We start from the raw sequence: 17,908 nt of genomic DNA on the forward strand, positions 1-17,908 counted from the left end.
CATCATCGTACCTAGCAACTACACATGCTGAATGGTACAACCAAGTGTAGGTGTGGACAATTTTTAAAACATGATATCTCGTAAACGACTTGCACTAGAATCCTGCAACAAAAACCACTGACATTCTAATTTCACCTACCTTTAGGTTGTTGGTGTCAACTGGCTCTGGTCCATTTAAAAAAGTGTGTTCGCACAAAAAATACACTTTCTAAATATTATTACAGTCTGTTTATTAGCTGACAACACGAGCACCTTACTACCAATCAGTTCTGTGAAAACCGCACATCAATAGCAGTTTCCATTTCCGCAATATTTGCAGCGCAAATTTTAGGTGATTCATCCTGCATATAAAATTAAGACAGCAACGTATAGTTACATAGTACATACACATTAATAAGAAAAATGTCGCAAGAATGCAACCATAGAGGAAACAAAAAGGTGTCTAATCTGACATCGAAGGTGTTGAATAATCAAAAAGAAAAGCACTTGTAAAGATACTAACTTGCAAACAAAAGTTACTCCTATAGGAACATTCAGTCATACACAGTCATACAGTGACATATCCATACAACATTTTGAGCGACAGGCATAAAGTGGAGCTCCTTTAAAGCCTTCCTATTGGCTCCACTATGTGGATGACACATAGAGCCACACAGCCAAGAAGAGCTTCATGTGTTCCACAATATCTTAAATGGAATTCACCCCAGAATCAACTCACCTTAGAAGCTGAGAGAGCGATCAGTCTCCTGCTCCTAAACGTGTTAGTGTATAGAAAATATGATAACACTCTAGGACAGATAGTCTACTAACACAAATAGGTATTTAGAAAATATTAATGAAATAAGTGATAGTGTCAGTGGTGTTGAGAACAGCTGAAATCGTTAAATTGAACAAAGCTCCAGGGCCCGATGGAATCTCTATACTGAATTTGCGGCTGAGTTAGACCCTCTTTTAAGTATCATGTATCGTAGATTCCTCGAACAAAAAACCGTTCCCAGTTCTTGGAGAAAAGCACAGGTCACACTCATCTACAAGAAGGATAGCAGCAGTGAACACGTAACTGCCGTCCAGTATCCTTGACACAGATTTGTTGTAGACTCGTGGAACAAATTCTGAGCTCAAACTCAATGAGGTATCTTAAGCAGAATGACCTCCTCAATGCCCACCGGCATGGATTCCTAAAACACTGATCATGTGAAACCCAACTCACACTTTTCTCGCATGACACACTGAAAGCTTTGGATCAACACAGTCAGGTAGATGCTGTAGTCCCTGATTTCCGAAAAGCGCTTAACTTAGTACCACACCTACGTTTATTGTCAAAAGTATGATTTATGACTGGATTGAGGACTTTTTGGCAGGGAGGAATCAGCATGTTATCTTGGATGGAGAATCATGGTCAGATTTGGAAGTAACTTCGGATGTGCACCAGGTAAGTGTGTTGGCACACTTTCTGTTCTTGTTGTACGGGATGTTCAAAAAGTGTCTCCGTAGTGCCGTATGATTGTTCGCCTGCCTGGGTTGCTTCCCTTCAAGTGGACTCCCCCAACATTCCACTGTTTTGTTTATCTCAGCCAGCTTCAGTAGTATCGTTGGTGTATGTCGTGACGTGTTTACATAACGTTTAAGTTTAGTTCCTTTGTTGGTTTGTTTCGTTTGTGTCACTGTTGAAATGCTAACCATTGAAGAACGTGTGTTTTTACTCGAACAAGTTTTCAAATCTCGATATTTCCGGTAAAATGTCCATGAGTCCGAGCAAGTCAGTGAGAAAACTCGCCCAGGAAATCGATGTTAGTGTCGGAACGGCCCACACAGCTGTAGGAAAAAAATTAGAACTTTTCCCATACAAAGTGACAGTCGTGCAAGAACTGAAAAATACTGATCATGGGAAGAGACTGTGTTATTGTCAATGGTTCAAAAATTTCGTTCAACAAAATGGAAGGGATATTCTTGACGAAACGTTTTTCACTGATGAGGCGTGGTCTCATTTATCCGGGTACATGAAATCGCAAAATTCTCGTATGTGGAGTACTGCAAATCCATTGTGCATTCATGAGGAACCACTTCATTCTGTGAACATAGGAGCTTGGATTGCAATTTATAGACGTCGGATTGTGGGTCCCATATTTTTCAACGAAACATTAAACGCACAACGATACTGCAGTGATATTCTATACACATTCATAGAACTTGTGTTAAGTGAAATACTGAACGGTTATTTTCAACAAGATGGTGCAACCGCGCATACAATTCGCATTTCAGTGTCTGCTTGCTGATGTTTTAGACGATCGCATAATTTCACTATCGCGTGACCTAACACCACCTGGCATTTTCTTCTGGGGTGCAGCGAAAGCAACTGTGTATAAAAACCGTCCAAAATCCATCGATGAATTGAAAACTGCAATATCCACTTTCACTGCTTCTGTTGCAGAAGAAATGTTGCAGCTTGTGTTTGGAAACATGATTAGACAGATTGAACTGTATATCCAACAACAGGGAGGAAGCTTTCAACATTTAATGTGAAAATTTGTAAGTAAAAATGAGTATTCAGTAAACTAATACCTTGTATTTCCCGTTAGATTTCGGTATATTCCACTGCGACATACGGCACGCGCGGCTAACAATCATAGGCCACTGCGGAGAGACTTTTTGAACACCCCGTATATTAACGACCTTGCAGACAATATTAATAGTTACATCGGCTTTTTCAGATGATTCAGTTATCTATAATGAAGTACTATCTGAAAGAAGCTGCTTAAATCAATGAGTCACTGCTGGAATCAGCTAATTTGTACAAATTGTACCTTTTAGGGACATGAAATGGAGTGATCACATAGACTCAGTCGTGGGCAAAGCAGGTGTATCTATACTTCGCTTAATTTAGTAGAATAATCGGGAAGTGCAATCACTCTACAAAGGAGTTTGCGTACGAATAACATGTGCGTCCCACTATGGAATATTGCTCAAGTGTGGGGGACCCATACCAAATAGGACTAACTGGGGATATTGAATGTATACAGAGAAGGGAAGAGAGAGTTGTCGCAGGTTTGTTTAACCTGTGGGGGAGAGTCACAGTGACAGAAATACTGAAGGAACTGAACCGATAGACTCTTGAATATAGACGTAAACTATCCCAAGAGACTCTGTGAACAAAGTTTCAAGAACTGGCTTTAAATGATTACTCAAGGAATATACTACAAGCCGCTACGTATCGCTCACATACGGATCGTGAGGACAAGATTTGAATAATTACCTCACGCACGCAGGCATTCAAATTATCATTCTTCCAGTGCTCCGTACGTGAATGGAACTGCTAAAAACCCTAAAAACTGATGCAATGTGACGTACCCTCTGCCATGCACCTCACAGTGATTTGCAGAATATAGATGTAGCTGTAGCACTTCGCACGACTATCCAGCCCAGAAGCAAGCAGTGCTCAATACACTTTGTCTTCACGTGCCTTCCTTGTCAGCGATGGATTTTTTAAAGAAGCAATGAAGGCCGGCTTTTAAGCGAAATGGTTTGTTCAAATGGCTCTGAGCACTATGGGACTCAACTTCTGAGGTCATTAGTCCCCTAGAACTTAGAACTAGTTAAACCTAACTAACTTAAGGACATCACAAACACCCATGCCCGAGGCAGGATTCGAACCTGCGACCGTAGCGGTCTTGCGGTTCCAGACTGCAGCGCCTTTAACCGCACGGCCACTTCGGCCGGCTTTAAGCGAAATATTAATTATGCTAATAGCAATGACGAGGAATCGGCTTCTCTCTCTGTTCCGCTAAAGTTTGTTTCTGTATAAGCAGAATTCTAAGGAAAAATTGCACGCATTCAGTCTTCTTTCATCAGACAAAGCAAAATAAAAGACTTTTCCGGACGGAAAACGGATGCTGTTGATTGTCTCCACACTGTGGGCGTCTATGAAATGATGTGTGGCTAGCGATGGGAACAATCAAATGTAAACAATCGACCCAGTCCAGAATGAAATTTTCACTGTGCAGCGGCCTCTGTGCTGATACTGACAACCTTACAGCTGTATGGACGCGTAGCCCAGACGGTAGAGCACTTGCTTGCCACAGGCAACTGTCACGAGTTCGAGTCTCGGGAGGTGCACAATTTTAATCTCCCAGGAAGCTTCAAGCGACTCGGTTAATTGGTGGAAAACAACCGACTCATTCGGTCGTAGCTGTCCGTATCGGTTGAAGTATTCAGGCATTCAGAGAGCTTCTGTAAAATTTTGGAAGGTAGGAGACGAGATACTGGCAGAAGTAAGTAAAGGTGTGAGGACGGGTCGTGAGTCGTACTTGGCTCAGATGGTAGTCGGCAGGGTAGCTCAGGGTGTTCGGTCAGAGAGCCGGTTGGCCTGTGTAATAAAAAACTGAGTGGAAGGATCAACCACCGAACTTAAGCAGGATCTCTTGCGACGTCCGCAACGACCAACCATAACGAAAAAAAAAAGTTGGAAGAGCACTTGCCCGCGAAAGGCAAAGGTCCCAAGTTCGAGTCTCGGTCCGGCATACAGTTTTAATGTGCCAGGAAGTTTTATTCAGGCATTCTTTTGAGTGAAACCAGACTATATAACAACAACCGAATGGAAATAATCGAAGCAGTGTATTGTGGTTTTAGGTATCGTTTGGATTTTTTATTCATTCAATTCCTTCGCGTGAAACCAGTCTCTGGGAGCAACTGAATGGAAAACCGTCGACACAGGCCAGTGCTGTTCTGCGTACTCACTGAGCATTCATTTCTTTTCAAGTGAATCCAATCTTTTTAGTTTATCTGTCAACTGAAAGTGCTGTTCAGTAAATTAGCTGACTTAGTTATCCAATTATTCTGTAGTATTTTCACTGGAGTTCACATACACCGAGGTATACGCGAAGACGAGGAATATACACATTTATTTAATCATGTACTGAAACACCAATTCTTCTTTTCACCTTTTAAAACTGATAAGCAGATTGGTGTGCATTAAATTGTTCTAGTTGCAATAAAGTTTAATTTCTAAATTAACACTTAACTAATAAAGCTTCATTGTGAGTATGTATGCAAGTGTAGGAGTTCTCTTAGGAGTATATGAAGAAGAAAGGAACACTCCCAAATTTTTTGGACGGTTTGCGGCACTGTCCAGTAACTAAAACCAGTTTTAAGAATTATCCTCTGGATCAGAGGTTCCCAACAAAATTTTCTGAGGACTCCCTCGTCGAGCATGATTGGTACCTTGTCATATCACAGTATCAAGCACCTAAAAAAAATTAAGTCTTTTTATACGTTTTCCATTTTTGGTACTTAGAAAAAAACATATTGAAAAAATATTGAGCGGCCAAAACGAAACAAAATCTGTTATCATACGAAATATATTTGATATAGTTTTTATTCTAATAGCATCTTGCGGACCCTTCTGGCATAGCTCGCGGACCCCTGGGTGTCCGCGGACCACCTCACCTGTTGGGAAACCACTGTTCCGCAAGCGTTCAGCAGCGTTCTGCTGCTGTTAGCACCAGGGATACAGGGATACAGCCGGGATACAGCCGGCTTAAGGAGGTGGCGCGGTCGCCATTCTCACTGTTCCGCAAGCGTTCAGCGTCAGCGTTCTGCTGCTGTTAGCACCAGGTATACAGCCGGCTTAAGGAGGTGGCACGGTCGCCATTCTCGCTAACGCTGCGTGCGCTTGGCCCGGCCACTGCGCCACCTCCTTGCCCCGGCTGCTACCCTGGCCCAAGCAGCAGCAGGTGGAGGGTACGGCGGCGGCTCCTTGCGCTCGCGCCAAACGACCGACCCCCCATGCACGGGGAAAGGATGAAAAAGTATATAGTAAATGAAATTCACTCAAACCCGAAGACTGAAAACATTCACATATAAATGACGTAATCGACAGATACCAGTCGGTTGTCTCACATCAAGTGAAACCTCTCAAACCTGGAGAGCGAGTGAGTGAGTGAGTGAGTTGACATTGGCCCTACAGACTAGTCTCATTCAGTTGTTTCATTCGACTAAAAAACCAACGAAAAAACAGTCCCATCAGTACGTGTGGCTGCAGCAAAGTGTATATAGGCGAAACAGGAAGGACTGTTTAAAGAACGTATAAGGAAAATGAACGCCTCCTGTGTGATGCCTTGAATTGTCATGGAAAAGGAGTTCGTTTGCATTTTTGTGGGGGTGTGGCTTTGAACTTTTCCTTCAGAGGAGGTGCCACACCTTGGATTATTACAATTTTGTTTCCAGTTCGAAGTGATGAACACACATTTCATCACCTTTGATGATGTTTGGAAAAAATTGTCAGCATCAGCCTAGTAATGTGCGAGCAGTTCCACTCAGATGGTCCTTTGATGCTTTTTATGGTGACGAGGAACACCCCAAATGGTGAACAAGTGTGTCAGCGCTACCAACTCAGATGTCCGTCCAGTTGAGCAGTGAGGTGTTTGGTTGTGATCTGTTGATCACCTCAAATGAGAGTGTCCACACATTTCGACAGTGCAGGTTTCACATCTGTGTGGAGCCGGCCAGCTCTTGGGATATCGCACAGGTTTGCACGACATTGTTGCGATGATGACAGACACCTCCCCCAATGACTTCGTATTTTTTTGTTCGCTACCTAGTCTCCGTACACGTTCTGCAAGCTCCTGTGAATATCTATGATGCTCTGGATTTCTGCCGAAAGAAAATCAGTGACTGCTATTGTCGTTCGCCTGCTTTATTTCTTCATTGATGGTCCTCAGTGTCGATGTACTGCATTGTGATACTGGCTGAAAAAATAGGTGGTAGAAGTGCAGTAATGACTACTGTAAACGATGTAGCTGACAGGTGCACAGTTGCGTTTCACAGTTCTTTATTTTCATTGTTCACAACCCCCCCCCCCCTCGCCAATACTACACAGTTACATGGCCAGTGCACTATTGTTTAACTTTCGATTAGCCTCATTAATAGGTTGCAGGCAAACATCCACATATAGCTACAATAGTTTACTGTTGAACATCTACAAGCTGTAAAAGCTAACCACAGTTCTTGTAGAATAATAAGGTGCGTATGGAACAGACACTGTCATTGTCTTACCTCACAGCCTAATTTTGTTACACTTATTTCACAGTTAAGTTGATGCATTGTTGTTCTAACCAACACAGGTTTCTAGTCTGAAACTCGGCCGTGGACTGACTGTCTCGGGACCAAAAATCGGGCCCTTATATATCATCGCAATAACAGGCACTGAAACTACACATTGTTCGATGTTTAATTTATAGAAAATACAATTAAAATATACCTCATCCAATTAACTAAATACATACAGTTTCTTCTACTACAAGAGTTATGACAAATTATTTGTAAATAAAAGTTAACAACAGTTAATGAAATTTTCATTGTTTTTTAATTTTTTGTCATGGGTGTAAAGTAGCCCCAGTAGCGCACAGTATGGAAAATGCATTGGTATTGTTACAGTTAAGGTTCGGTGTGAGCTCCATATGTGAGGAAAGTACATGTGGTACGACACTTATTTATAGTGGATGCACTGGAGCTACCCAAACCAATTCATTTACATGGAGACAAACACAAAATGCACTGCAGTCATGTAGGACGGTCTTAAACATATGAATTTAACTTCTACAAAATACTTGACACCAATAAATTACTGTAATATATCCTGTAAATTTTCAGATTGATCCCTTTTCGGAATAATTATCCTGTTGATTACTCTGGCAACAAATACAATTCTACCTTATTTTGTTCCTGCATGTATGGGACGACAGTACTCATTATCTGTTCACTAGATGAGTCCATATCCAGCATTCTCTGAATCTCTTTGTCAATGGCTGACTGATCGTAAAGAGTAAGATCCCATTAGAATGGCTCATGAGACTTTATTTTTAATTCGCAAATACACCCTCTTGTTATTCTGGGCTGGGATGGAAATACACCTTGGTAATACTGCAATAGCTCTCTAAAATCTTCTCTCTGGTACTTGGCAAGTTCTGTTAATTTATTTAGTTTTGCTCGAATATTTGCAGCAGCATCATTTGAGACATCTTCATATTCAGATCACTGTGTTCCCTCGAAAGTGCAGAGTCACAGCTCCTGCTTCTCATTTCATGCTAACAAAAGGAAGATTCACATCTGCAGTGCCTTCACAATCTTCATATACTCTTCCTAATTCTCAGTGTAAGCATATTCTCCAACATAATCTAATTGGCAACGTCTTTCTGTCATTCGATCTGTACCAAAGATAATTCCACATTTCAAAAATGGAACAACAAAAACTGCCTACTAAAAATCTTCTCCCAAAATATGATACTGTAACAGAACTTGCTCTCCAATTGGTTTGCTTAGGTCCCCAACTGTAATTATAATTCTACGTCAGTTTACATATTTATGTGATCATTAAGTTCTCAGAATAATTTTGCAGTTTCTGCACTCTCCTCCAAGCCAGAATCCAATAAGATGTCAACATCCCTTCCTTCTTGTAACAGTTGGTTGGACGGCTTCTTTAGTATGTTGCTGATATTTCCTTAATAAATCCTTCATAATGTCAGATCTGTCATCTATATGCACTGTTTGTATTATTATAGGTGATCCCACCCCTGTACATTCAGTTTCAGAGTGGACCACACCTGAAACTAAATTCAGTTTCCCTGTGAATCCTTCAGTTTCAGAGTGGACCGCTCCTGAAGCTAAATTCAGTTTCCCTGAGAATCCCAAAGTGGAACCACATGATCATTTCTTCTCTGTTGTCACGATCCATCATAAGTTCCTGTGGAGTATGCAATGACATTCCTGTTGTCTACCGTATGGTTGTCTGCAGTCATTATATCTTCATGATTCATTACAATCATTCGATCAATTCAGTGCACTGATGTTCTGTTCATTACACTACTCATTTCATGATGCTTCATTGTCTATGTTTCTCACGTTCGAATGGTTGCTCTCACACTACCATTTTTCAGTGTCAAGAGCTTCAGTTTGATCTACATACAATTTGTATCTCTCATGAATATGCTTTGGTAATCACTGTATAAAAATCTCTAAGAGTTCCACATCTTTGACAGACTTATCTTGATACATGATACTTTCCCAATGCCTCTGCAAAAACTCACAAATGGTACCATTACTGAGGCCACATGGTGGTGGTGGTCTCAATAGTTTTCACTTGACTGCCTATTGTTTTTGACAGGCCAAAATTTGTTTGAGAAGGCCAGCTAAAATTCACTGAAACTCTCATAACTATCAACAACTCTCAAGAAGCATGTTTGTGAACTATCTTTCAAACTACACCCACAGATATCTACACTTTTGATTTTTGGAATGCAATGCTGAGAAAGCATGTTTAAACTGGCATTTAGAAGCAATGGAATGTAATCCCTGATTCGGTTTGAACTCATGAAATTCGCACATACCAGTACAGGTACTGACAATCAAGCTCAGCATTGCATTCAGCATAACACAGCATTTCTCTTGTATTGTATTATTTCTTTTTCTTCTAGCATACTTTTATCTAAAGTGGGTTGCTGCATGTGTTCATTTTGAGTTGTAGTCATTAACTGGCCTAGCTAATGTCATACTTATTTAGACTGCATTTAAACTGTAGACTGTAATATCCTCTTGAATCGTGTGGAGCAAGTCATGAACCGCATCTAAAGGCCTTTTTAAGTGGAAATATTTCACAGGAGTTACCTGTAAGACAGGTGTGCGTGGGGTGGGGCAGGGGGGGGGGGGGGTGGAGGGAAGGGGGAGCAATTTGTGTACACTAAGAGCGCTTTTGATACTTGGCTTCTCAGCTTTTATAACAGACAAATCCCATAAGATAGACTGGCACATAATTTTGTTGTGTGGTGGACATTTGATCAGTGTGAAAACCCCAGAATTTGACTATTTTATTATCACTGTTCAGCTGAAATATAATGTTCTACTCTTTGACGTAATTTATTAGAAACACATTTCTTTGAAACTGGCATATTAATTATCCTTTCCTGCTGGTTCACCATGCGGCACATCATCTACAGGCACCTGAAATCACTATAAGCTTTCATGTGTACAAATAGGTTAAAAATATTATGTACTTCAGTGCACTATTTCATCAAATGAAGAACATCCATTATATCTACCTCAGGAATCTCACACTATTGCAGTCTGTTCTGCACTTGATGAGTTGGTGATACAATGTTTGTTGAACAAATGTCACTCTCCACAGCATGCATTAAGTAATCATTCACAAGATTACTGAGTAGGACTGGATCACCTATATGTTTATTGCAAACAGCTGTTTCTATATCACTCATTTTATTTCTAGATCAAATATCTCTCAATCCATTAATTATAGTCTAGCAGAATTTTACATTACGATGTTTCTGAAAGCTTATATTATGGGTTTTTAGTTTCTTAATTTCTATGTAATCTATACACTTCTTCCATTTTCCTTTTAAGCTGTTCAGTTTTCTCCTCTAATGTTACCCATTTCATATGAGACTTTTTGTTACTTCCCTTGAATGAACTTTAGCTTACTGTCTACGTCTCCAGATGAAGTACTCTGAAATTTTCTCACTTATTGTCCACTACTTTAGCCTCCCATGTTTTCTGTCCTAAGCTTTACCTAAGTAAGCCAGTGTTAGTAGCTGTACTCTGTATTTTTTTTCTTATTTACATTGAGCATTGCTATCTATTACTAATATCTGACCTATGTAGATGGTCTGAGATAAAACATTTATAGTTTCTGCTAAGATGTTTCCGCAGATGATAATTATGTTATCTATGGCTATAATTAGAATAAAATTGGAAGATAGAAATGTACAGTGATTTCACTAAATTGCAAATAAGTTAAATTAAATGTACAGCTTTGCTTTTCATGTCCCAGAGATCATTCTCCATGGGATCCAAGGTAAAGGTCAATCTAATGTAAAACTTTTCTGGTTGTAATTAGAAAAGTTGTCCACAGTTAGTTTCAACTTAAAATGTACTTTTGAGCACTATATCACAAAAATAAGGTCACTGTGTGATTGAAGAAGTGCTGTATGACTGTGTGGGGGGGTGGAGAGGATGAGGAGGCAATGTTCCCATCATGCAGTCAGCTATGCTTAAAAAGGATCACCTTGTGCCTAAAAGACATAACACATACAGTGAGTATATGGAATGAACCATGATCATCTGAATCCAGACCACATCATTCTGTACAAAGATTCAGTCAACCTGAAGAGGACTGCTGTACTCAGTCAAATGTAAGTTTTATTTTTTTTAGTAGATGCTATCTAGTTTACAGAATGGCTTGACCTAATGGCAAAAAGGATTTTATTCAAAAAATTATTGATGTATATACGCTAATGGTAAGATCCAATTACATTATTCGTATATACACTGCCAGACCAGAAAAAGTTAAGCACGCAGAAGCAGAGGAGGGAGTAAAATAAAACTTCATGGATTGAGAGGGTATGTGATGTCATTTCAACGATTATAAAACGGTCAAATTTACAAAGAACTTGGCAGTACAGACCCGCTTATGAGTATGACATTTGTCCCCGTGTGGTCTGGATGTATGCACTGGTTTGGTTGGAAATGGTGTCACAAAGCTGTTGCAACCTCTACTGAGGCAAACTGGTCAATGATATCCTGGAACAGAGTTGCACGTTGTGTTGGGGACAGATCTGGGGAGCTTGCTGGACACAGAAGAACCTCAACATCACACATTCATAGACACACATGCCATGTGTGGACAAGCATTGTCCTCTTGAAAAATAGCACCACAACACCGTCACCATGAGAAGTAACACATAAGGATGCAGCATGTCTCTGAGGCACCATTGTGCCATCAGACTTCCCTCAATCACTACCAGTCTTGACCTTAAGTATGCCTGACACCAGGAGTAACACCACTGTCTGCCTTTCCATAATGTTGGAAGAATGGGACCTCTTGCCAGTTGGCCGCCCTATGCATCTACAATGGTCATCTGGGGATTCCACAATCACAATACATCACTGAGGACACTGCAAAACCACTCGTATGCAGTCCACGATTCCCCACCACGGCACCACTCCAGATGCAGCTGTTTTGTTATACTGTTAGCAGTAGACTATGCACAGGACAGTAATACCCTAATCCAATGGCTGCTAGTCTCTGACCAATGGTGCACAGTGACACAGAATGTCTGTTGCTTGTTCTCAGACGGGAGGCACAAATGTGAAGGGGTTATGATGCGCTTGGTGAACAATATGGCTATCCTCCCTTGTGTGGTCAGATGCAGTTGACCAGAACCTTAACAAGGAGTGTGCCTACCCTCACATTCCCATGCAGTTGAACATGGGATCACAATCATGACCAGGTGCCCCAAGAAACTCTAATATTCCATGATTTGACCAGTCAACCGAATGGAGACCACAATGAGGTCCCTTTTAACATCTGTCAAGTGCTGATAATGATGTCTAACAATGGTATGCGGCATCTCCATGCCCTTCGTAGTAAACACTCAACATCTGATGCTGTTCACCCCTCTCACATAGCCTACCAAGCCCGGTAATAACACTAAACACAAACGCTACGGCACTCTGGTGCCCGTTTAACCTTTCACAGAGAACTGCAACTCAAATCATTTATATACCCACCAATGGTGTGTATCTGTATGATGTTACATTGACAACCAGCCATGATCTATGAATGCTTGTATGAGCCCTTGATTATGAGGGATGCCCCTGAACAGTTTGGTGTCAAACAATTACTGTAAAATGAAATAATGTGAAATGAAGTGGGAAAGTCATTATTGATGCAAGAAGATCAGACACTCAGCTTTCCCATTATTCACTTTATACTTTACTCTATTTGTCCAGAATAAATATTAAACAGCCAACTTTATTTCCTTTTTTAGTCAGTACAGTGAAAGATACTTTCAAAAGATAAACAAGCCACACCTAAGAAGCATTTCTGAAGATACCAATAACGTGCAATGAACATTTAAAGTGCACAGATATCAGAGTTATCTGTATGCACAGTAAATGTTCATTGCACATTTTTGATGCCTTCAGAAATGCCACTTTTGACTTCTTTATGATGATTGGAAAATGGGTCTCAGCCCAAACCTAGTCATTGAATAAAAAAAAGTAAAAATTTGCAACCTGGACTGTTTTTCTGTGCCACTGATTAACAGAAGTTGCTGGCCCAAGCTACTCCAGCATGCTGGAAGTTTGTAAGCCATACCTAAGTTTATTAATTATCTTACCACGGTATACTTTCCACTGGGCACCAACGAGTTTAGATACTTACTTGGTATCTATGAGTGGAACTTTCAAGCTTATTGTTACTTGCTTGGAACTGGATGATACATGTTTATGTAAGAATACAGGTTAAGCTGTTCTACTGTGAAACAATTATAAACTTGTAATTCAAAGTTTTCTTGAGATCACAAATTTTGAGGCTCTTGTGCATTGCAAATATCAGTGCAGTTTGCAGAAAGGTGGTAAAAAAACCGAATAGTTAATGGATTCTTTTGTTGTTGTGTCTGTAACTTTTATTTTAATCTATCCACCACCAGACTCCACGCATTTTTAAGACTATGCCCTATGTCTCTGTTGATTAATTCATCATCCCCCATGGATGCAGACAGCCAGTTTGATAGCACTGTGCCAGAAATGGGAGCAGCTATAAAAATCTGTGATTTTTGTCAATCCCAAGCCACGTATTCAGACATCAGTAACAATTGTGTCCTTGTTTTATCATGACAGTTAACAGGATTATGAATGGGTGTTTCATAGAGTTACTGCAGAGTTTTAATGATTCTTCTCCAGATGACTTCGGCAACAATCGACCCAGGCTTTTCACCAGCATAATTGTGTCATCAGTAAACAATGCAGTTTCTAAAATACCTGTTCACATATTTTGTAGATCATTCATTTATGTCATGACTAGATGAACTTGAAAACCTGGAAGAGTTCCACACTGGATGTTCCACGACTCTGAGTTTATTGTTCTTCGTGTTGAAGAGTCTGTGAATATGACACATTGTGTGGGGTAGGGTAGTTTAAGGAAGGGTTCAATGCCATTAAACTGTAGTTTGCTGAGTATGGGAACATACATTATGTGTATCCTAAAGTTCTTCATAATATCATAACACATGCAGACAGGGTAGCTCAATCAAAAGAGTTTCATCATCACTCTTGGGGTATACATTACAGGATCCAAACAAATTAATTTAAAAAAGGATGTTTCCTATGGTAGACTTATATTTCAGAATATGAGTAGGTAAACTGAAAACTTTTTGTTTGCATTTAGTTCTTTTAATGCATCACTGCTTGCATTCGGCACTGTTAACTTATATATACCTTTGTACAATTTCATACCTCCATCATTTGTTGCAAAGGAGAATTAGAAATATTATGGTGAAATACATAACAGAATACCCATGAATCTCTCATGGTTGTAGGGATATGAGTGGTGTTTTGTATATTTATTATCTATATTAGTTCTTGGTTTTGACCTTTGACATATATTACCTGAAAGGAGTTCCACAGAGCCACAATTCCTCCTCCCCCTCCCCCCTCCCCCACTCCCCAAACCCTGTAGTTGTGCATTTTTATAGAAAGGAAACTGCTTCTTATAGTCTTCAGTCTGAAGACTGTATTGGCACAGCTCTCCATTATTCTACTCTAATCTGTGCAAGCCTCTTCATCTCTGAGCAACTACTGCAACCTACATACTTCTGAATTTGCTTACTATATTCATCTCTTGGTCTCTCTCTATGATTTTTTACCCCCACACTTCTCTCCAAGACTAAATTTGTGATGCCTAGACATCTCAGAAAGTGTCCTATCAACCGAGCATTACTTTAAGTCAAGTTGTACCACAAATTTCTTTTCCCCCCATTTCTATTCAGAACCTCCACATTAGTTACATGATCTACCCAACCAATCTTCAGCATTTGTCGTCAGCACCACATTTCAAATGCTTCTATTCTCCTTTTGTCTAAAGTGCTTACTGTCCATGTTTCATTTCCACACAAGGCTATGCACAACACAAATACCTCTAGAAAAGACTTCCTAACACTTAAACCTATATTCAGTGTCACAAATTCTTCTTCTTCAGAAACCCTTTTCTTGCCATTTACAGCCTACATTTTATATTCTCTCTACCTTCGCAATCATCAGGTACTTTGCTGTCCAAATAGCAAAACTAGTCTAATACTTTGTCTCAATTCGTAATCTAATTCCCTCACTGTCACCTGATTTAATTCAACTACATTCCATTATCTTAGTTTTGCTTTTGTTGATGTTGATCTAATATCCTCCTTTCAAGATACTGTCCATTCCATCCAACTGCTTTTCCAAGTCCCTTCCTGTCTCTGACAGAATTACAATGTCATCGGCAAACCTCAAAGTTTTTATTTCTTCTCCCTGAACTTTAATTCCTATACCAAATATTTTTTTGGTTTCCGTAAGTGTTTGCAGAATTTAAAAGAGAGTATTCCAGTCAACATTGTTGATAGTCTTCTGTAAGTCTAAAAATGCTATAAATGTAGGTTTGCTTTTCCTTAACCTATCTTCTAAGATACAGCTTAGGATCAGCATAGCCTCAAGTGTTCCTATATTTTCCAAACTGAGATTCCCTGAAGTCAGCATCACCAGCTTTTTCCATTCTTCTGTAATTAATATTCACACCTGTCAGCACCTGCTTTCTTGAGAACTGGAATTATTACATTCTTCTTGAAGTTTGAGGGTATTTCACCTGTCTCATGCATCTTGCACACCAGATGGGATTGTTCTGTCATGGCTGGCTCTCCCACGGCTAACAGTACTTCTGCTGGAATGTCAAACAAAACTGAAATTAAAGATCACAAAGATGCTAGGTGCGTAGTAGTTTCCATTGAAAGTTTCCTCATTTTTTAACAAACATTTTATAACTGTTACTGAAAAGATGGGGTTGTCAGGTTCTGTAGATGCTATGGAAAACCTCAGACCAGACATTTCAAGTAACTTCTATAATATTAATTTGACACCCACTGTCCCAGCAGAAATAATGCCCATCATAAAATATTTAAAATCAAAAACATCTAGTGGGTATGATGAAATATCAACAAAGTTAATTAAAGAATGTGATTCTCAGTTAAGTAACATATTAAGCTATCAGTGTAACCAGTCATTTATCAGTGGAATATTTCCTGAATGGTTGAAATATGCTGAAGTTAAGCCACTGTTTAAGAAGGGAGATAAAGAAGTAGCATCAAATTTCCATCCAATTTCACTTTTGCCAGCATTCTCAAAAATTTTAGAAAAAGTAATGTACAATTGGCTTTATAATCATCTTATCTCAAATAACATACTATCAAAGTCGCAGTTCGGATTTCTAAAGGGTTCTGATATTTGAAAAGGCTATCTACACTTACAGTGAAAATGTGCTTAATTCATTAGACAAAAAATTGCAAGCAACTGGTATATTTTGTGATCTGTCAAATGCATTTGACTGTGTAAATCACAATATCCTTTTAAGTAAATCAGAATATTAGGGTGTAACAGGAAATGCTGCAAAATGGTTCAAATCTTATATCTCTGGCAGGAAACAGAGGGTGTTATTTGGAAAGAGACATGTATTAAGCTATCAGGCATCATCCAGCTGAGAACTAATTACATGTCGGTTCCCACAAAGTTCCATTTTAGGACCCTTACTTTTTCTTGTGTATATCAATGACCTTTCATCAGTAACATTACCAGATGCCAAGTTCATTTTGTTTGTCGATGATGCAAACATTGCAATAAATAGCAAATCAAGTGTAGTCTTAGAAATATCGGCTAATAAAATATTTGTGGACATTAATCACTGGTTCCTAGCCAATTCTTAGTCACTAAACTTTGAAAAAACACACTACATGCACTTCAGAACTTGTAAGGGGTGTCCCACGAGTATATGCCTGCTGAAGTGTCCTAACAAATCTCTATTTGCAATGCGAATTGTGTCAGACATAGGGGATATAAAATGAAAAAGCTGGTATACTGTGCTTACTTTCATTCCATAATGTCACATGGGATTATTTTTTGGGGTAGTTCATCAAGTCAAGCTAAAGTTTTCTGGACACAAAAACGTGCAGTAAGAGTTATATGTGGTGTGAACTCAAGAACATCCTGCAGAAGCCTGTTTAGGGAAATAGGGATACTAACTACTGCTTCCCAATATATTTATTCCTTAATGAAATTTGTCATTAAAATTATATCACTTTTTCAAACCAACAGTTCAATTCATGGAATCAATACTAGAAATAAGAATAATCTTCACAAGGATTAAAGTCACTTACTCTTGTGCAAAAAGGTGTACATTATTCAGGAAAACACATTTCCAATAACTTGCCAGCAGCCATAAAAAGCTTAACAACCAATGAAATTCAGTTTAAGAGAAGACTAAAGGATTTATTGGTGGCCAACTCCTTCTACTCCATTGATGAATTTCTCAGTAGAACCGTTCAATAATGTGTTCATTGTAAATAAGGGTGTGTGTGTGTGTGTGTGTGTGTGTGTGTGTGTGTGTGTAAGTACAATCTAACTTCTGCACCATTTCAGTGCAGTAATGTGTTCAATGTAAATAAGTGTTGTAGTAGTTCTATTACATGTTTATTATCTTATAAATAAATAAAAACTTTTTTTATTTTAAATTCAGTGCATTAGTGTTTGTAAAATGACTCTTTCATATAGTGTTTATTAAAAAAAATGACAATCATTCCACTTGGGACCTGTGGAAGGTTCATTAGCTTATTTGTTTCAGTTGTAAATATTTGTCATGTATTATTGTTTTTCTGAAATGTTCTACATTCTGGAGGACCTCCTCGCTACAGATCAATTGGAATGAAAGTAAATCTAATCTAATCTGATCTGATCTAGCACATCCATTTATTTTGGAAAAATAAAAGAAACGGCTGGGAAAAAAGAAAAACAATATATTTTATTTTTTATAAAACTAGCTAAT

This window comes from Schistocerca nitens, chromosome 10 (assembly GCF_023898315.1).
Source record: "Schistocerca nitens isolate TAMUIC-IGC-003100 chromosome 10, iqSchNite1.1, whole genome shotgun sequence".
Taxonomy (NCBI): domain Eukaryota; kingdom Metazoa; phylum Arthropoda; class Insecta; order Orthoptera; family Acrididae; genus Schistocerca; species Schistocerca nitens.